This window comes from Quercus suber, unplaced genomic scaffold (genome assembly GCF_002906115.3).
Source record: "Quercus suber isolate HL8 unplaced genomic scaffold, Cork oak 2.0 scaffold_394, whole genome shotgun sequence".
In the NCBI taxonomy this organism is placed as follows: Eukaryota; Viridiplantae; Streptophyta; class Magnoliopsida; order Fagales; family Fagaceae; genus Quercus; species Quercus suber.
Genome location: NW_027069846.1, coordinates 595,421 through 618,173, shown reverse-complemented (window position 1 = coordinate 618,173; position 22,753 = coordinate 595,421).

The window sequence follows — 22,753 nt, the reverse complement described above, 5'->3', positions numbered from 1 at the left end:
TAACTCTTCCCTAATCCGACCATACAGAGCTTCCCAGAAGATTCTAACCAATACCCATTAACCAAAAACACCAAATCATCTTTCCGATAACTAATACTTCCCAAACGTCACCGACCAAAAACAAAGTACTTCCATGGGTCTCAAATGTATAGGGTGGCTTTGACCTTGTGAATGCCATGGGAGGTGGCGTTTTTTATATATGAGGGGTTGAAGGAGAGAGATACCTCGGACTTAGTGGCTAAGTTGAAGATTCCGACACCGTTAGAAAAAAAATGCGAATTGGAAGCTAAGGAAATCGTTGGAGTAGGAGATAGGGACATTGCCAAAGGATAAAGGGGGCTCGGGAATGGCGTTATTGCAATGCTGGAAGTATGAGATTTCGGGATTCCAAAATGGGTTTTGGAAAAAAGCTGTGGCAGTGGGGAAGTTGAGGAATAAGAATAAGATGCAAAGGAAGGGATTGAGTGTGAATTTCAATTTCTTAGGATTTGGAGAAGAAGAAGAAAAGGGTTTTTGTGTTTCTAGGGCTCGTGAGGAAAAGTTTCGATGTTTCGTGTGTTTGATCTGTGTTATGTTCTGATTTGTATTAAATTAGTGTTTTTCTAATGTCTGAGCGTGAGGTGGGTAACAAAGAGCAAATGGATTAAAGTTCAGGTAAGCAAAGTGTTAAGTTTTAAACCACAGGTAGGCAAAGTGAAAACGGGCCAAACCACATGTGGGTTTACTATGATGCTTGCAAGATGCATTATGAGGATGTTGTTCACGCCTTATTCCTTTGCCTAGCCTTGCGGCCTGTATGGAGATCTCAGGCAAAATTGGACCATAGCACACTTCAGGCGTGTTCCTCTTTAACTAACATTTTTTAGCTCATTTTTGCAAGTAACAGGGACCCCAATCTCTTTGCTATTGTGTTGTGGACAATATAGAATAGGAGGAATAATTTGTGTTTGGGCAAGCTAGCAATCCCGCTCGGCCAAGTGATTGCTTTTGCTCAAGACCGAATCCTAGAGACAAGCACTTGCAATGTTGGTGTTCAGCGACCTCGACAATGCCCAGCAACAGTTTGGAAAGCACCGACCCAGCATGCCTACAAGGTCAACTTCAACAAAGTTACATTTGCAAAGGAAGGTCTTGCTGGCTTAGGAGTGGTGATCCGTAATGAACAAGGACTGATCATGGCTTCGCTTACTCAGCAAATACCCCCGCCTACTTCGATTATAAAGGTAGAGGTCTAGGTTGCACTGAAAGCATTGGAACTCACACTTGAGCTTGGCTTCGACAACATCGTTCTTGAAGGAGACTTTGAAATCCTTTTTTTAAGTCCTTGGAGACAGGTTGCAACTCTCTGGCTCACTATGGCCACCTGACTACAGATTTTTAAATTCTTATGTCTTAGTTTTCATTGATGAGTTTATCTTATGTTAGGAGGCAATGTAATGGGTTGGCACATGCTTTAGCTAGATGAGCATCTTCTATCCCTTTTATGTCGGTCTGGATGGAAGAAATACCACTAGAACTTAACTCTATATACATGGCTGATTTGAATGGCCTAAGCTAATAATATATCTTTGTCTTGATTCTCTAAAAAAATAAAAAATAATGGCGAAAGCATACTATGGGGAATCCCAATCGAGTTAGGGTGGGTTTTTGGGGGTAGGTTCACTTCTTTGATTCTACGGGGAGGGTGTTTGGACTGAATAAGGGATTTTTTTTTTAATTTAATTTTTGGACTTCTTTTAAATTAGCATTTTTTAGAAAAGCAATATCTGCCAAGGATTGGTCAAAGAGTTTAGAAACACAGCTCAGGAAGAAGGTATTTGACAAACAAATTGCATTGAACCTATGGGGGTTTTATGCATTCCGAGTGTCCTTAATTGTTTCTGTTGTTATGGTTTCAGATTGACACATTATCGAAAGTTAACCACAACAATTTTGTCAACACGTATTTCCAAAATCTTGGGGGCCGTTTGGTAAGTTGTTTTGAGTAACAGTTTTTAGTGTTTAAATAATATTACATGCATTTCTACATACCTTTTCATCCACACGTATTTCCAAAAAATATACAAACAACATTACTAGAACAATATTATCAAACGGCCCCTTGGTTTTTGGATATGCTCCAAATGGGATACTCTTTGAGCATTTACACCATAAGTACTTGCCAATACCTTGTCAATATTGGTATTTACAAATAGTAATTTTTGAGAAGATCCATAGGTTTCTTGTGTTTCTAAAAAAGATGAAAGAGAAGAAATTATCATATGAAGAAATCATTCAGTATTATTGTTGCTATTATTGGTGTGACTTGATTCTTGGACCTTTTCACTATTTAACCAAAAAAAAAAAAAGACTTACAAATAGCAATTTTGGAGAATACGTACAGATTTCTTGTGTTTCTAAGAAAGATGAAAGAGAAGAAATTGAGAAGAAGATATCAAATGAATATTACCCACTATTTATACCCAAATAATTATGATCCTTCAACATACACATTTTCATTCAATATGCACATTTTCGATCAATAGACACATTTTCATTCAATAGATACTTTTTTTGTTCAATAGGCACCTTTTATTCAACATGCACTTTTTCAATCAATAAGCTCCTTTTCGTATCTAGTAAATAAAACAATATTGTTTTTTTTTTCTTTTTTTTTTTGAAACTCATCCAGTAGCTATTCTCGTGCATCGCATGGATTAGTGACTAGTATTACTAAAAACTGAAGCGTAGCATTTAATATTGCTACACTCACATTAAGCCACATCGGCAACTATGTCATCATTTTTTGTTTCCAATTTTTCTTATATATATTTTTAAACATTTTCTCATTTAAGGTGACTTAAAAACTCCATTATTTAAAAATTAAAATATCTTTTAACCTTTATTTTTATTATTAATTTTCCAAAACTCTCCCTCTCTTTTACCTCTTCATCTCCCCACTACTTTCTACTTTAATATTATTCTTTCTCTTCCTTTTTATCTTTCTTTATTTCGACTCTTCTTATTCTCTCAACATATTACTATAAATTTGACATTTCTTTTTCATTCTATGCATAGTTTTCTCACACAAAACAGGTTACTTCTTTCTCTCTCTCTCTCTCTCTCTCTCAATTTTTTTTCCATTTTTTTAATTTTTTTTTATTGCATCAATTCTTTAGGTTGATTAATTTTTGTGTTAATTAGAATTCTACTTTGGGTTGATGCAATTTAGTTTTGTGTTTTAAGTTATCATCATTTATATTCTCTTTGATTGAATATTATCCTACTACATTATACATATAGTATCTAATAATATAATGTTATTATATTACATAGAATGACTTGGATAATTTGATTTTTATTGCTATATAATTTATTTTTACTCTTTTTTCGTCTCATCTTATTTTATTCATTATTTAAACCTCCATACTATTAAATTATGTAGCACAAATCAAGAAATGGCTAGACACAAACTTGCCTTCATTTACCATACATTGGGGGAATCAAAATATTTGTGTGATAAATGGTCATATAATTTATAATTTAGATAGCACCTTTTGAATGTGTCTAGGCCCATAGATTGAGCATTTTGTAGACTTAAAAAGCTATTGAGAATGAACTTTTTGAATCAAGTCTAAAAAAATATGAACTACTATATATCATTTAATAATACTACTATATATTTAAATATTGATCTTATGGGAAAAGTTACATAAAATATTGAAAAAAAAATGTTTTATATTACAATCTATTAAAAATGTTTTTAAATATTTAAACTTTTCTATTTTTCATATCACTAACGTGTTTTACAACTACCACATGTGTTAACTTATGTCTTAATATTCTTAAGTTGTTTCGGCAAAAAAAAAAAAAAAAAAAAAAAAAAAAGGTTGTCACAAAAGTGGCATTCATGTAAATTTTTTTGCAAAATAAAATATTTTTTTTGTAAGGCCACCAAACTTGATAATTTGCAAATGATGGAACCACCCGTAACAATATTTGCATAGTTATATAGTTCCAGTTTAAGCAATTGTGTATACTTTTAGTCTTCAAAAAACACATATCTACTGGTGGTTAAATGTTCATCTTAGATAATTTTAACTTTTCATATAATTTTACCTTTACATATTCATTTATTTTAATTTAGATTTTTTTTTTCAAAAAAAAATTTAATTTAGATATTTATAAGTAAACAATGAAATAATGATTCATGAATAATCAAAAAGAAAAAAAAATTATCTATACATATTTATCTTGTGTGGTTATAACTTTACATATAATTTTGCATTTATACATTCACCTTCTTTAATTTAGATGTTTATAACTTAATAATGAAATCTATAAACAAGGTAATTAAAACTGTGGGGTCAGAAAATTAGGTAGCCTTGGCCCACTCCAAGCCAGGTCTAAGGGCCCGCGCCGAGGATGCATGAGGAGTCCGAGGATGAAAGCGCGAGAACCAACCCCCGAGGAACATATCCGAGGATGGCCCCGTCCTCGGGCGTCCAAGACCTCGGAAGAACACGAGCACCACCCCACCAAAGGGGACTTCTTGAATATCCGAGGAGGAGAGGGTTCAGTGCCACGCGTCGGCAACGGGAGCACGACGAAGGAGCAAGCCTTAGGCGAGTAGTCACATCTGCATTGAATGCCCTCAACTAACGTCCTGGCCGCATTAATGAGGACAGGACTCTTGAACAGTGCTGCCTTGGGTGCTGCAACCCACTGGAGGAATAGGGATGCGGCTGATGGGACAGGCTCTCAAGTGGTGGCCTGACTAATCAACAAATAGAGGGTTATGATCAGTTTAGAGAGGTATATAACGTAGGGAGTCTCTCCTAAAAGGGGGACGAAAAATCGGCATGAAGAAGTTCTGTAATGACCCGTGCCCTCTAGACCTTTGTAATCAATTTTGAAAGAAATAATAAGAACATTAAGCTTTGGAAGACCAGTCCAAGGAGCATCATTGTGCATTCCAATCCATGTTTAAGTTGATAAATCCACATGCAACCATGCAGGGCAGTTGTACCCCTTACTAGGGCCTAGTTCTTGAGCCCACACTCTACAAATTCATTGAAAGGCAAGCTGGGCTTGGGTCCACTCTCCCAACCTGAAGAAGTGTTCCAAATCCGGTCCCTACAAAAACAATCATATTTCTACAATTCAAAAAGTTACAATTTCTTTTTTCAATAAAAGGCCTTTTACATTTCCTTGGAATTATTTTAATTTTTTTTTTTAATAAAACCTTTGACATATCATTAACCTAACCACTTCATATGTTAAAAAAAAAAAAAAAATTTAAGGCTCATTATTACTTCTGTTAATATATTATGGATATCTTAATTGATTGAGACCAAACTAGAGAAATGTCTTTCATGTTTCCTTGAAAATTCAAAAGAAAAAAAAAAACTTTTGAAATACCATTAACGTAACTACATCTATGACTATATAAGCCATCTATGATATCTATTTCTTATTGATAACCATAAAATTTACAACTAGTTAGGAACATACAAAGTAATAAAGAATAAATGAAGGAAGAAAAAAAAAGAAATGAAATCAAATGTCAATTAATAACTGTTATTTGGAAAATAAAAAGGTGGTCAAGAGGAGTAAGAAATAAAAATACAGATGACTATACAGAGGACATTGAAAACTTTATAGTACAATAAAATCAACCATTACATTCACTTAATTAAATCAATAATCAACAATTAAATATAATAATACAAAATTTAAACTTAAAACTAATCAAACTCTAATTAGAGAAATTATATATATATATATAGGATAAAACTGAAGTACAGTACCTTAGGTGTTGTTACTTAGGTTCATTTCTTAAGATTCAATCATGTGACTACTTAATTAAAAAATACATTTCTATCCCATGAGAAAAAATCCACATGACAGAATCTTAAAAGGGGAACCTAAGGAACAGTACCTAAGTACTATGTTAGGACATATGTGAATTATGTTAGGAACATATGTCAATATAGAATTGGCTAATCTTTTCACAAAACGCACTTTACTTGTAATTGGATAGATCTAAGATGTGTTTAATATTTCAAGGAATAAGGTTTCAAGTCCAAGTGTTAAAACCATGCAAATCTGTCCAAGAATCAAGTGAAGAAGTGCTAGATTTTAAATTTCAATAGCTAGCTCGACAGATAGAATCTATCGAGGTTTAAAAGGCTATGTAAGCCCGATGCTCGATAGCTGCTCGATAGATAAGCTATCTATCGAGATTTACGAAAATCAGATTTTCAGTTTTGATTTCACTCCAATTTGTGTATACATGTTTGAGCTTTTTTTTCTTACAACCCTAAACATATATAAGGATTATTTTAAAGACCGTCATAGCTGACGCAAGTGAGTGTAGTTTGATGTAAAGGTTTTTTCACAAGCATATTGTGACTAGAGCCATATGCCCTAGTTCATCTTCCTCTTCAAGAAGCTGCTGCATTTGTACATCGTAAGGTTTTGTAATCAAGGAGTTTCATGATTTTCATCGTGTTGATAAACTGCAAAACTTTGCAACCAACATCTTTCTCAAGTTGGTGGTTAGTCACGTACTTGGATCTGTGTATCAATTGGTTAGTCACGTACTGGGAGCTATGCATTGAAAGGAGAAATTGTCATTACAAAACAAGTCCAATTGGGTATTGAGGTAAGGGTTCAACTGTAGGTTGGTATAAGGCACTAGGATTTTTTTACTTATAACTGCTTGTTTTGATAATAGTGAATTCTTGGAGTGGTGACCTTAAATTCACCTGGTGGGGTTTTTGCCTTGGAAGTTTTTCCCATTCGTAAACAAATTACCGTGTCAACTTTATTTTCCACTGTATATTAACTTAGTTGGTGATTTGTTTGTACTACCACGCATATTGTATGTTAATCAGATTAATTAATTAACTTGGCTAATTAATTGGTTAATTCATCACAAATGGTTAATACATTCTTGGCTTATTATACTGTACTCAAGTTTTGCTCATATATATATATATAATCATAATTTTCATACACCATGACTTAAATTTTTTTTTTAATGAATAGTTCTACCTCTTATTTAATGTCTATGTTATGCAAATTATCAACCAATAAATATATGATAATGGTGAAAAACGTTATAGACAAGATTATGAAAAATATGATAAAACTTTTTTTTTTTTTTTTTTATAAAAAAAAAAAAATCTTTATAAATAGTGGAATAAAATACTATATTAATATGACTCAACAAAAGTGTAGTTACAATAATTGACATCCTTAAGATTTTAGATATAATGAGTTTTAGATCTATATTAAAAAAAAAAAAAAAAAAAAAAAAAAAAAAAATTGGATTTAGAATAGGCGCTCTTAACCCAAACATGTGTTTTCATTTTTTTTTTTTTTTAAATGTCTTTTCACCATATGTAAGTGCACAAAAATGGACTGTAGTGGACCAAAATGGATCGAATTGGTTTGAATGGACCAAAGTGGACACAAATGGACTAAATAGAACAAAGTGAACCGAATGGGAACAAGGAGGACCAAATAGGACCGAAGTGGATTGCATAGTATAGGGTGGACCAATGTGGATCGAATAAGAATGAATGGACACATTAGGACCAAAGTGGACACAATGTACTGAATAGAAACAAATAGGACCATAGTGGACCGAATATGACCAATGTCAACTAAATTGGACCGAAGTGTACAAAACAAGTTGAATAAGACTTATATGGATCGAATAGAACCAAAGTGGACCAAATATGACCGAATAAGACTTTTGAATATTTATCATTTTTATTGCCTTTTTAGGTTTATATTTCTAATTTCTAAAATCTTTTTTGTATAGTATTTTTTAATTCAAAACTAAAGAATTTAACCCAAATATGATAAAATCTCATACTTTTCAACCCAAAAATTAAGGAAAAAAAATGAATTTGAGTTAAACTTGAAAATGCAACCTACAAAAAGAATCAATTTAAGGCTCAATTAGTGCAAAATGGACAAAGGGACCAAAGTGGACTAAAGTAGACCTTATTGGACCGAATAGAAATTTTTTAATTGTTAGAGAGAAAAAAATTATCTTCAACAAGTTTTAGAGAACAAATTATACATTATATTAATTACAAAATAATTATTTATTCTCATGTATCGTGTGGGTCTGCGACTAGTATACTTAAAAGGTAATGAATTACTTTTTTTACACTAAATAAATATTATGAATATTTTGATCAAACACACATTATACCTTTATAATAATAATAATTTGTGTGAAACCCTAATTTACGACTAGTCACTACAAAAAAAAAAAAAAAAAAAAAAAAATCATCCTATTGTAGCGTTTTTTTCCCAGCGCTTTTGAAAACTGTTGTAATAGAGGAGCCTGTAGCAGCACTTTTTGAAACCGCTAGTATAAGAAATCCTATTAAGGCAACTCAAAACCGGCGCTTTATTAATCGTTGCAATAAGAGGCCTATAGCGGTGGTTTCCAAAAACGCTAGTATAGGAAGCCCTATTGTAGCATTTTATAACTGCTGCTATAGGTTAGGTTTATCTTTTTTTTTTTTAATTACTTTAAATTTTGAAAGTATCCTATCCCAACGCTTCAAAAGCGTTGGAATATGGTTGTCCTATTCTAGCACTCTAAAAGCGGGGATAGGGTTACTCATTTCCCTTATGGGAAAGACCTATCCCGACACTTTTAAAAGTGCTAGAATAGGGTTTACTCATTCCCTTATGTGATTTACCTATTCCAGCGCTTTTAAAAGCGCTGTAATAAGGTTTATTCCTTTCCTTATGTGATTGACCTATCCTAGCACTTTTAAAAGAGATGGAATAGGATTTACTCATTCCCTTAGGTGATTGACCTATCTCAGCGCTTCTGAAAGCACTGGAATAAGGTTTGCTCCTTCCTTATGTGAGTGACCTATCTCAGCGTTTTTGAAAAGCGCTAGAATAGGTCACCTATAGGGATTTATTAACAAATGACCAATACTCCCATAAACCTAAAAAAAGACCAAAGTATCCCCCCCCCCCACAAAAACATCGAAAAAAAGCAAAATACCATTGATTACTTGAATAAGACAAAATACCCCATAAATTGAAAAAGTGACCAAAATGCCCCCATAAACACAAAAAATGTCCAAAACACCCCCGATACCTAGAAAAAGACCGATATACCTCTGAAACCTAGTAAATGACTAAAATACCCTCCAAAACATCAAAAATGACCTAAGCACCCCCAAGACATCAAAAATGACCAAAGTACCCTTTGTGCCTGAAACTAACCAAAATACCCTTGATTACTTAAGTAAGACCAAAATACCCTTATAAATTTGATAAATGACCAAAATGCCCCCAGAAAGACAAAAAAATGTCCAAAACACACCCAACACCCAGAAAAAGACTAGTACACCCTTGAAACATAAAAAATGACCAAAATACCCCCAAAACATCGAAATGACCAAAATACCTCCTAAAAGCTAGAAAATGACAAAAGTACCCTTATGCCTAAAAAAGGTAGAAAATGACCAAAATACCCCCAAAACATCGAAATGACCAAAATATCTCCTAAAAGCTAGAAAATGACAAAGTACCCCTTATGCCTAAAAAGGTAGAAACCCCCTCGATTACTTGAATAATACCAAAATAGCCCTATAAATTGAAAAAATGACCACAATGCTCTTGTAACCACAAAAATGTCCAACATACATCCGATACTAAAAAAAAAAAGGACCAAATTACCTCTGAAACCTAAATAATGACCGAAACACTCTTGAAACTTAAAAAAAATGACCAATCCCCCCCCCCAAAAGCACATAAAATTACCAAAATACCCACGAAACATGGAAACTGACCATAAATATCCCCTATGTTTGAAAAAGACCAAAATACCCCTCAATGACTAAAATAAGACCAATATACCCCAATAAAATCAAAAAATGACCACAATGCCCCATAATTGTTGGAGTTGTTTGAAATACAGTCAGAACCTAAAAATAACTGATACACCGCTAAAGCATAAAAAATGATCGAAGAACCTGTGAAAGCAGCGTTATGATGACAGAAAAATTAGAGAAATGTTACAGCATGACCAAAATACCTCCCCCCCCCAAACATAAGAAATGATCTCATACCCTCTAAACATTTTAATAATTTTTTAAGTTCCTGTTGGGATTAGTGCCCTAGAATCTTATTGTATGATGTTATGTATGATATTATGTATGACATTATGTTTGACATGATGTATGACTTAATATTGTAATTAATAAAGTTATTTTATTATTATCTAAAATAATGGTAACATGCATATACGGACATTATCATATAGTCCATGAGTGCATTGTATGTAATTTATATGAAAAGTCACAGAAGATATAAATCACAAGTTTTTTGTAAACTCAGAATTTTAGTTTCTAGTCGGTGATGAAATTGGGCATTTCATCTGCGAAGACTATAACATGTCAACTAAGATGATTTGTCTTGATCATGGAAGTGGTGACTTCTAGTTGATATGTTGATATGTTTTAAGAGTTAAGACATATTGAACTGGACCGCTGTAAGATTTATTATTCTCCTAATGACTGTCAATTGAATAATAAATTTCACTACTTATATTTACATGAACTCTTAATCCTGAGAGAATAATGGACCTGATTATAAAGTGTAGGTTGTTTTGATCTATTAGGAGTGAGATCTAAAGTAACGGTCAAAACCTCAATATATTGGGCAGCCACATTTAGAGTTGATGGAACATATATTCTTAAGATTAAATTCATAGTCTCTTAATAGAGATATAAAATATTCCCTTGAGATAAGTTTAATGGGTTCAGTTATTCAGAGAGTTAGGCCTAACCACTTTGGTAAGAAATTACTAAAGTATATATTTATGAAATTAGATTTCATAAATATATGATGAATAACTTAAAGAATTAAACCAGGTACTCAAGGATTAAAATGTAGCAATTTACAAAGTGTCAGTCTACTTCATAACTTTGTATTACTACGAATATTTTATGAAAGGGTTGCATGTATAATAAAAACTTGGGATTTAATTTACTAATAAGGCTTAGAGTGCAATTATATTTATATAGTGATATTAAATATAATTAATGGTAATTTTGGACTTGTCAAGAGTTGACAGAAAAGCCTAAAACCCATTGGAGCTAGTGTCTTATTGGTCCCTTTTGGTCCCATTCCAAGCCACATACTAAAGCCCAATTGGAAAGGCCCAATAGGTCAACCTAAATAGATAATTAGTTAAATATAAAGGGAGACACATACAGAATATTCATTAGAGAAAAAAGAGAGACACCATTGTGAAATGGTGTGTATGTATGAGTGAAGCTACTCGATTATTCTCCCTTGGAAACTGATTAAAAGACCACACATCTTGGGCGTTAGTGGATTTGGAGTGAAAATTGAAAGTGTTCCCGAGAACTTCTGATCTTTGGTTTTGAAATTCATTGTACCAAAGTACACTCTCTTGTTCTATATTCTGAAACTTACATAATGCATGTTATCAATTCTGAATGAAGTAGATCCGTCATTTTTTTAGTCTTAGAGTATATTTTGGTCATTTTTAGTGTTTAGGGTACTTTGGTCCTTTTCAAAGTTTCCAGGGTAGTTTGGTCACCTTTTGGCTTAGGGTGTATAGTGGACGTTTTTAATGCCTATGGGGTATCTGGTTCATTTTCAGTTGTCGGGGGTAGTTTGGTCTTTTTTTAGGCTTAGAGGGTATTTTTGGTCATTTTTATAGTCCAAGTTTACTTTGGTCCTATTTTAAGTTTCTAGGGTATTTCAGTCACTTTTTGGTTCAGGGTGTATATTGGTCATTTTTTAATACCTAGCGGGTAGGGATGGTATTTCAGCCATTTTTGGGGTGGTAAGGGTGTTTTAGTCATTTTTTGAGTTTATGGGGTAAGTTGGCATTCTTTTAGTCTTAGGGGTATTTCAGTCATTTTCAAGGAATATTAAATTATATTTCCTCTAATTTTGGTTTTTTCTTAGGTTTCAAGGGTATTTTGGTCTTTTTTAGGTTTCAAGGGTATTTTAGTTATTTTTCTTGTTTCGGGGGTAATTCAACCATTTTTTGGGTGGTAGGGGTGTTTCAATCATTTTGTTTTACGTTTATGGGCTAAGCTGGCTTTTTTTTTTTTTTTTTTACTATTATTAATTATTAAATTATATTTTACTAATTTGTAGTACTAAATTATATTTTATTAATTTGAAGTATAATTTAAATATATTAAATTAATTTGAAGTATTAAATTAAATCATATTGTGTAAAATTGAATTATTAAAATATATTTTATTAATTTGTAGTATTAAATTATATTTTATTAATTTGAAGTATTATATTATATTTTATTACTATTTAAATTATATTTTATTAATTTTTAATATTAAATTATATTTAAACAATTGGAAATATTAAATTTTATATATATATACCAATTACCCTAATATTCTCCATGATTCTTTGTAGGAATCAGGCAATGATGCGTGGATAAATACAACTAATAAGTGAGATAATAATAATATTTATATTTATACCACTAGTAAGTGGATTATTATGGCTCCCTTAGCAAAGAGGAAAAACAAGGGAAAAGCTCCTGCACAGATTCTTTTGCAAAAATTCATTGAGATCTTGATCTCTTTTTGAAATGCTTTTAGATCCAACAAAGGAATGTCTTCCTTCGTTGATCCTCAAGGGTTGATTGTTTTGAAAATTTATTTTAACAGTACCATCAAAATTTTATTGAATATGAGTGAGATCTAGCTCATCAAAAATAGGTTTAGCAACAGGGGATTCTTGTTCCAACAACCATTCAGTGGGAAGCTTGACATCTTGCCATTGAATAATTTTTGGAACTTGAAATTCAGCATCAGGAGTTGAACATGTGATTAACATTGTTTTACTAGAAGGTTCTTTATGATTCTTAGCACTAGGATTTAACTAAGTACCCAAAAGTTTGTAATAAATATGATAAATCAAAGCAAAAGGTTTACTACCTTCTTCCATGTGATAACCAGATGAAGCAATGTTCAAAGTAAAAGCTTTAATAAGATTAGGATCATCCAAAGCAAGAGTAATATCAGAATAACAGTTGAAATAAATAGGACTATCATACAAAGAAGCAGTATGATACCAAGAATGCTATCTTTAAAGTGCTTAAATCTAGCATCTCTCAAGCACATGAGAATAGAAGCATTTATTCCTTTTCTAGTAAGTGGTTTAATAGCAACTTGAACCATACCAATATGCAAATAACTGAGTTTTTTAGCAAGGAAATCAGAAGGGACGCACAACTGAAGAGAAGAGATGGAAGCACAGTATAATATATGTTGAAAGTAAAATATTGAAAGTAAAGAAAGCAATGTAGAATTAGCCAAGAAGGCGGTATTGCAGTTATAATATAATTGCAAGTAATTTAAAACAATAATAAGGTGGTAAAACCAACCAAGCAGTATATATCAAAATAATTCAAAGTAAATGAAAGCAATTTAGGCTGTGTTTGGTTCATGTAAAATATTTATTTTCCGAAAATGCTATTTTCAAGAAAGGAAAATATTTTCTAAGTGTTTGGCTACATTATGAAAATTTTTCTAGAAAATGTTTTCATGCATTTGGTTGCATTCTGAAAATGCTATTTTTCTACTACTTTCTCACATTTTCTCACCCATTTTCTCAGTTACCAAACAAATTTTATAATAGAAAATTTCAACATTTACAAAAACAAAAATCACAACAACGCCATTCGATCAAATCCACCATTCGGTCAAACTAAGAGAGCGAGGAAGAGAGATTGATAAAAAATGGAGGGAAAGGGAGAGATCGGTCATGGGTAATGATGAGATCGAGCGAAGGTGAGATTGAAGGTGTGAATGAGTGGTGCGGTGCTGCGATCGACAATCGGCGCGGTGTGATTGTTGGACTGGAGCTCGGTCTGTGGTCGTCAGACCAGAGCTTGGGGTTCATCGGCGAAGTCTCTTCTTCGTCTCTCTTTGCAATCTGGGCTCTCTCTTCTTCCTCTCTTTCTCTCTCTCTCTCTCTCTCTCTCTCTCTTTTCGAAAATGCTTTGAAGTGAAAATAGGAACTGAAAATAATTTCCGGAGTCAAAGCTTATGTTTTATGGTCAAATGAAAATAATTTCCGGAAAATTCTATTTTCAAAACCAACCAAACAGGCTATTTTACGGAAAATGATTTCCTGAAACCATTTGAAGCCAAAACAAATGAACCCTTAAAACCATCCAAGATGGCTGTAGCAACAAGTAGTAAATTAAACAAAAAGCTGAAAATAATTGTTATTGAAAGTAGAATAAACACTTACAGTAGTAGTGAATACAAGATCTCAACAGTACTGGTTAACAATTACAAAACTTGAACTGGTCCTAGTTACAAGGTTTGTAGGGAAAGTAGTAGTAGGAACAAGGTAGTAGGAATTCTCTAAGGAAAGCTTCTAAGGAAAGAAGGTTTTCTAAGAAGAGAATTCTGAGAACAATTCTATCCAAAATTCTAAGAAAAATTATGTCCTAAACTTAAGGGATAACCTCCCTTAAATAGGCAATATTCTGAATGAACAGTAAAAGTAACACGAATAGTAAAAGTAAACAGCAAAATCTTTGTCCAAAGCATGCTAAAAGTGGGCTTGGAATGCTTGAAAGCAGTCTTGGAAACATGAGGAATTTTCTTTTCAAAACATTATTATAGCATGGGAAGCAACAGTAACATTTTGGCCGTTGTGCAGACCGGACAAATAAGGTGAATCAATCAATCTTTTGCTAAATCATCAACATCATCTTCATCATGACCAAACCACTCTTGGTTGTAGGGGTAGTAAGGGTCTTTTGTAATAGAGGCTTCAGAGGAGTGTTCATCATCTGAGCCACCAGTTTCTTTTTCTTTTGAAATCATCTTGATGAGAGCATATAGAGCATTAGGGTCCTTGCAAATTTCATCCAAAGGAGAACCCTTCTTTCTAGGCTTAACAGGAGGTTTAACATTTTTAGTAGATGAGGAAATAGGTGCATCAGCCAGTTCATCTTTTTGCACTAGAGTAGTGATTCTTAATGCTGGGGAAGCACTTGGGGAAGGGAAATCTCTAGAAACATTGTTAATAATTGATTGAGTGTGAGGAAATTTATCCCACCACTTAACATACTAGCAGCGAGTGAGACCATCACCTTCCTTAGCATATTGCCTTTTTAGAATCCAAGGAACTAGGGTTGTCCATGGGTCGGGCAAGTAGGGTTTATGCTCAAACCGCCGGCTGACCTGATCTGATTAGGTGGAGTCTGCCATCAACCTGCCGCCGATCAAGAAACTGATCAGATCAGGCAGATAAGACATCCTGTTGGTTTCGGGCAGGTCGATCGGAGTCAAGATCAGAGATTCTGACGAGAAAACGGCGAAAAGTCAGTGAGATTTCGCCAGATCTGGAAGAAATCTCACTTGATTGGATGAGTTTTACTAGATTTGGACAAAATATCACTAGATCTACTTGATAAGTCACCGAAATATGAAAATTTGTTACTAGAATCTGAAAATTTGAGGCCGGAATCTAGAAAATCTCGCCGAAATTTGGGAAAACTCATCGGAATCTGGAAATTTCTACCGGAAACTAGAAATTTTGGCTAGAAATTCTTTAACATCGGTCGGATAGAATTTTTTTGGTTTTGGGGGAGGAAAACTTAGACCAACCCGCTGGAGTCAGTTTTTGGAACAACTGATCCGCCGCGACCGGTGACTTGATCGGGTCGGCCGGTTTCGGATCGGTCCCTGGTCGGGTCCTCTGGGTGGGTCGGTTCTCAGATGGGTCTGGACAGGCCTACAAGGAACCTTATATTTCTTAATAAAATCGAGCAGGGGAGTAAACTTAGCTCCATAAGCATGAATTTCAATGGTGCAGGGAATATTTCAACAGTTGAACCAAACTAGGACCACCAGCAGATGAACCAGAAGGGGAAATCAGAATTGAAATCTTTATCAAAATTAACAAACCATGAATGAGACATATTTTCATTTTGGTGGAGCATGAATCTGAACCAGGCAGTAATATAATCATGATATGAATAGGGAATAGGAGATTTTGGTAGTCTTCTTGTGGCGGCAAGGTTAGGGCCCCACATTTCTTCAGAAATAATATGATTCAGAAGAACACTGTGATAGATAATCTTAGTAGTGCTGGTCTTATCATTTATGGCTTTAATAGTGATTGAATTTTCATGGTGCAAGATGTCAAAATAAGATTGCATAGTTTTCTCACCATGCTCAGGGATCCAATGAAATCGTGGGGGAAAGTAACTAGTAGCAAGTGAAAAGGGATTAGTAATGGAAGCCCTATTTGGCTCTATGGAAAACAAGTTTTGAACATATTTTTTTTTAACTTACTGTGAAGCATTGGAAGCTTTGGGGTAAACAATTTTAATTGGTTGGGAAACACTAGTTAAATCATAAGGATCATAGAAGGAGGCTAAAACAGAGGAATAGTTGGGCTTAGGGATGGTACCTAAAGGGGTGAATCGGTTAACAATCTCTAGGGAAGAAACAGGTTCTTTTTTAACAAGTGGATTAACAGTGGTTGGGCTTTTGTCTTTGGACCTCCTACTTGCCATGGGGACACTACAGAAATTCACGAGTAAGGAAATCAGGGATAGCATTTTGAGATCCTTTAATATATTCAATGTCAAAATCAAAAACACTTAAAATAGCTTGCCATCTAGCAAAAATATGTTTTGAAGCAATGTTTTCAACATCCTTTTCTATAACGTACTTAGCACTTTTGCAATCAATACGTAATAAAAACTTTTGGTTTAATAAATCACTTTGAAATTTTGAAATACATAGTACTATAGATAAAATCTCCTTTTTAATAGTACTATAGTTAAACTGTGCATTATTCTAAATTCCGGAATAGAAACGGACAATTTGTTCAGATGACTCAGGAGAAACTTTTTGTTTCAGAATACCACCATAACCAATGTCAGAGGCATCGGTTTCAACAATTTTCAAAGCATCAATAGTAGGAATACCAAGACATGGCAGTGTCTTAACATGAGATTTGATCTTTTTAACAAGAGAAGTATGGACATCAGACCGAGGTGGAGGATTACTTTTTAACCGATCAAAAAGGGGTTTACATTGTTTCCTCATATCCTAGTAGAAGTCAGCAACATAATTCAATGATCCAAGAAATCATTGAAGCTAGGTTTTATCAGTGATAACATCATGAAATTTATCAGCAAATTGAATGGCTCTAACAATAGGACGAATTTGTCCTTCAGAGATGTCATAGCCAAGGAAATAAACTTTTGTTTGGAACAGTTTAATTTTCTTAGCAGAAACAACAAGACCATTTCTTTTGATAATATCTAGAAATGAATACAAATGTTTCCAGTGTTCATCAATGGAGCTGGAGTAAACAAGAACACCATCAATATAAACAATAGTGAAATGATTGAAGGAATTGAAAATATCATTCATAATATTTTGGAATTCACTAGGGGCATTTTTACGACCAAAAGGCATCACATTCCACTCGTAATGACCAAAAGGAGTGGTAAAAGCAGTTTTGTACCTATCCTTCTCACTTATCTGGATTTGCCAGAACCCAGATTTCATATCAAACTTTGAGAACACCACAACCACTCAACCTATGGACCAGGTCATTCTTATTAGGAATAGGATATCTAATCCACTCTAAAACCTTATTCAAAGGTTTATAGTTAATTACCAAGCGAGGAGTTCCTCTCTCAATTTCAGCATTTTTTTTCACATAGAACGCGAAACAAGACCAAGGAGACTTGCTATTTCTAATAATTTTTTTCTCCAACAAGTCATGAATTTCTTTTTTACAAAATTCAACAGTTTCAACATTCATCTGAATAGGTCAAGCCTTAGGAGGAATGTTTTTCTCATCAAAATCTTTAATATAAGGCAAGCCAACAATATATTTCTTCCTGTGCCAAAAGGCATCAAAGCAAACATCATCAACCAACATTTTTTGAAAATTAACTATTTTTTATTGTAACAATTTATCAGAGAGTTGTTTAGCAATTTTCTTGTATTTAACTTCTTGCTGGAGGAAGTTAAGATATTTGATTTTAGCATGAATAAGATTTGAAGCATAATCAGTATCAATTTCAAACTTTGAAGCAAATTTAAATTTTACTTACTGTCCAAAAGGATCAGTAGTAATTCCATCATGTTCAACAAGGAAAGGATACAAAGCATTTATAAATGGCAAACCAAGTATCACTTTATCAGTTATATTTTTAACAAGAACAGAAGGAATCTTGAAACAAACATTATCATGGCAAACATGAGCATTGTTTAATTCATATTTAATTTTCATTTGAGAACCATTAGCAGAAACCAATCTTTCAGTTGATTTTTCAAAATATTTTGAAGGGATTAATCCTTCTTGAATACAATTCATAACTGCACCAGAATCAATCATAGCAATAACAGTGAAATGATAATCATGTGAAACAACAATTTTAACTTCTATAAACCATTTTGAAGGAAGTATTTTATTAACAAGACTAAGTTTAGAATCAGTAATACCCTTATCAGAAAGAAGATCCTATTGACTGGATTCATCTCCAACCATGTGCTCATCTTGTTCATTATTAGACTTATTTTGATTAATATTTTTATCAAGTTTTAACAATACCAATTCTTGTTTCAAATTATTATTACCATTTTTAATGCTTTTAAATTCAGGTTTTAATTCACTTATCTCTTGTTTAACAATATTAATTTCTTGTTCTAAATCATTAACAGTCAAATCTTTGGATTTATTTTTATTAAATCTGAACGATTTTTAGACCCCTTAACCCAACCAAATTAACCTAGTTAGTTAGCCAAGTGATTAACTTAGTCAAATTATGCCAATCTAGGTTATTAAAATCAAACAATCATATCAAGAATATAAAGCAACGGAAAAGTAAATAACACAATGATATGATGACCTAGGAAACCACACGGTAAAAATCTAGGGAGGATTTGACCTAGCTATCCTCAAGGTAAACTTGAATCCATTATCTTGAAAGAATCGAAGTTCATACAATAAGACTTACAAGCCTCCACGCTCGACTTCTTATTGCTACCCACCAGTAGAACTTAATGACGCAATCATGTGCAAGCTCCGAAACCACGGACTTCTTCTTTCTTGGATTCTCCAGCAAGTACAAGCACCCGCGCTTGTTTTTATTTTTACTTCAATGGCAGCAACTGAGTTGATCATCAATGTGTAGATAACATCTCCTCCTTGAAAACCCTAAGTTTTGTGTAAAGAAAAGCTCCTCTAAATCTCACAAGAGATTTACACAAAATAGTAATATGAGCAACTACTAAAACATGGCTAGGGTTTGCCTTATATACCTAGGGCAAAAACATAAAACCCTAAATGTTTTAGGAGTTAGGGCTGAGTTGGAACTATGCAGTAAAAATGCATCTGACCCAATTTTCGATTAATCGAGCCTAAGCTTCGATTAATCAAACTAGGCCGAGAAGCACTATTAAATCCTGCATCAGCTTGTTCCAATTTTACATAAATATTACAACTTTGAGCACGTCTAAACAAGACTAAATAACCTTTGATAATGGTTTGCCAACAATACAAATTAGAGTTCTAAATACATAAATTCCTAAATCTTTAGAACCTAACAAAATCTTTCCAAAGTTTCTTCAAAACTTATCGTTGATTTAAGTTTTTTACTAGTTTAATCTTTTAGCAAGTTTTTCTTAAACTTATACAAATATTCTTTTTGTAATTCAAGATTTTCAATTTGACCTATCAATTTAACCAGTAGACTTTCATTTTTTTCACCTTTAGTGAGAACATTAACAGATTTAATAACATTGCAACAAGAATCTCGACAACCAATTTTAACATTAGGTGAATCAGAAGAATCACTAGCAGAATGATAGCAAGAATCAGATGAAGAAGAAACATCATCTTCCAAGGAATCAGACGAATTGTTTGATTCAAGGATTCTGAATAATTCTTCTTGATCGTTATCATCAATATTTAACATGTGAAACTTATTTTTTAACTTACCAAGTTTTTGTTTACAGTCTTTATTGAAATGTCCAGGTTTTCCATAGTTGAAACATTTACCTTTACCTAATATTTGTTTATCATATTTTTTTGAAACGTTTTTCTTTTTAGCATAAAAATCATTAAAATTTGTTCTATATTTTTTTTACATTTTTTATTGCTAAAATTTTTGTAACTTTTATCATGTTTTTTACCTTTTGCCTGGAAGGAGCAAGAGGGGGCAAACCATATTGTTCACAAAAATTACCCATTTCATATTTTGCTTTTCTTTTATTTTTTAATTGGTGTTTTAACAGTTTTTCATCATTGCACATATTAATACCAAGTTTTTTAATAGTGCTTAAAATATCACCATAAGTTAAATTATCATAATCAATGGAATCATTTTTACCAATTAATTCTTGTTTTACCTTATGAGCAAAGATAGGAGGCAAACCATCAATAAACTTTTCTTTCCAATAAGGCTTGTAACAATCTTTCGGATGCATTACTCTGGAAAGGAAAACTTCTTGATACCATCTGTAATCAAACATAGTAGGACATCTCAAATTATTCAGCAAATCAGAAATTCGAGATAAAACATTAGATGGAGTACCAACAAAATGTTTGATAATAATATAAATCAAGGTATTAACACCATCAGGAATACCTCGACTAATACGCTCATCAAAAATAGGCAAACCTTCATCATTCTTTTTAACAGCATGTTTAATAGAATCTCTAGATTCTTTTGTGAGATATGAATCCCACCAACCACGAAGAGTACCAGAAAAACCAGTAGCAAGTAAATCAACAATTTTAGGCTGATCAAAATCATGATTATTTTGGTAAGCAATACCAACCATAGACATATGTCCCATTTTATTAAGAATTTCTTGTTCAAAAAAATCATCAATATTCCATTCATAAATTTTATCAACAGAAACAGAAAACTGAGTTTGAAAAGGTCTTTCTTCAAACTGCATGTCAGGAGGAGTAGGTTTTGAAAACCAATTTTTTGTGAGAAACATGGGTTTGGAATTTCTAGCAAATCTTTTAATTTCTGGTTAATCATTCTCAAAAACCTTTTTTCCAAAAAAAGAAGAAACAGTGTCAAAATCTGTGTTTTCATCAGAAACAATTTCTTTTTCATTTCTTGAAATATTGCAAGCAGCATGAGTACTTGTAGAAGTACTCTCAGTTTTAACCTTTAAATCAACAAACATTTTTTCAACAATTTCAAGAGTTTTAGATTAGGAGGTTTTGAACTTGAATTTGTTATCATGACTGGGTAAATTAATCAAAGGTTTCTCAGTTTTGACAGAAACAGGTTTTTCAACAAAAACTGTTTTTTCAACAATTTTTTTCCTCAATACGATCAAGCTGTTGACCAATAACAAGCAAAGATTCATTAGTAAAATTTTTTTGTTCAATAAGACTAACAACAAGAGTTTGATCATCAGCAATTTTGAAAGGAGAAGCTTTAACATCAGTTTTATTAGTAGTTATCAAAATTGTCTCAAGAGGTGGGTGACTAGACCTAACAGTGGTTTTATCTTCTTTAACAAAATTTGATTTCTTTATCACATTCAAATGATTTTTTGAAACTTTATCTTTTGAAACATAATAATTTTCAAGAAAATCAAAGAACAAAATATGTTTTTCAATTGATTCATTTTTTCTAACCATTTTCTTTTAACATGGGTTTTCTTAGATTGAGCAAAATTACTTTGGTAATATATTATTTTATCTTTGTTTTTAGCAAGCATGAATTCATCATATAGGGAAACCAAATCAATTTCAAAGTTTTCATCCAAAACATTTAAAACTCTTAATTGGTTTTGGTAAACATGATTTTCAATAGGAGGAAAATCAGAATCAGATGAACAAACAGTTTTAGTGTCATCTTCTTCCACATTAGTAGATCTGCCATATGGAGAAGAAGTTTCTGGTTTAGTAGAATAGAAAACAGAGCTAATTTGAGATTTATCACTTGAAACACCTTTTAGCTTTAAATCAGTGGGGTTTTCAAGATTCTTTTGCAAAAATTCATTGAGATCTTCATCTCTTTTTGAAATAGTTTCAAATCTAGCAAAGGAATGTCTTCCTTTGTTGATCCTTAAGGGTTGATTGTTTTGAAAACTTATTTTGACAGTACCATTAAGATATTGTTGAATATTTGTGAGATCTAGCTCATTAAAAATAGGTTTAGCAACAAGGGATTCTTGTTCCAACAACCATTCAGTGGAAAACTTAACATCTTGCCATTGAATCATTTTTGGAACTTGAACTTTAGCATCAGGAGTTGAAATGTGATTAACATTGTTTTACCAGAAGGTTCTCTATGATTCTTAGCACCAGGATTTAACTGAGTACCCAAAAGTCTATAATAAATACGATAAATTAAAGCAAAAGGTTTACTACCTTCTTCCATGTGATAACCAGATGAAGCAATACTCAAAGTCAAAGCTTTAACAATATTAGGATCATCCAAAGTAAGAGTAATATCAAGATAACAGTTGAAATAAACAAGACCATCATACAAAGAAGCAGTAATCATACCAAGAATGCTATCTTTAAAGTGCTTAAATCTAGCATCTCGTAAACACATTAGAATAGAAGCATTTATTCCTTTTCTAGTGAGTGGTTTAATAGCAATTTGAACCATGCCAATATGCAAATAACTGAGTTTTTTAGCAAGGAAATCATTAATATTTCTTTTAGAATACAAGCAACGTTTTT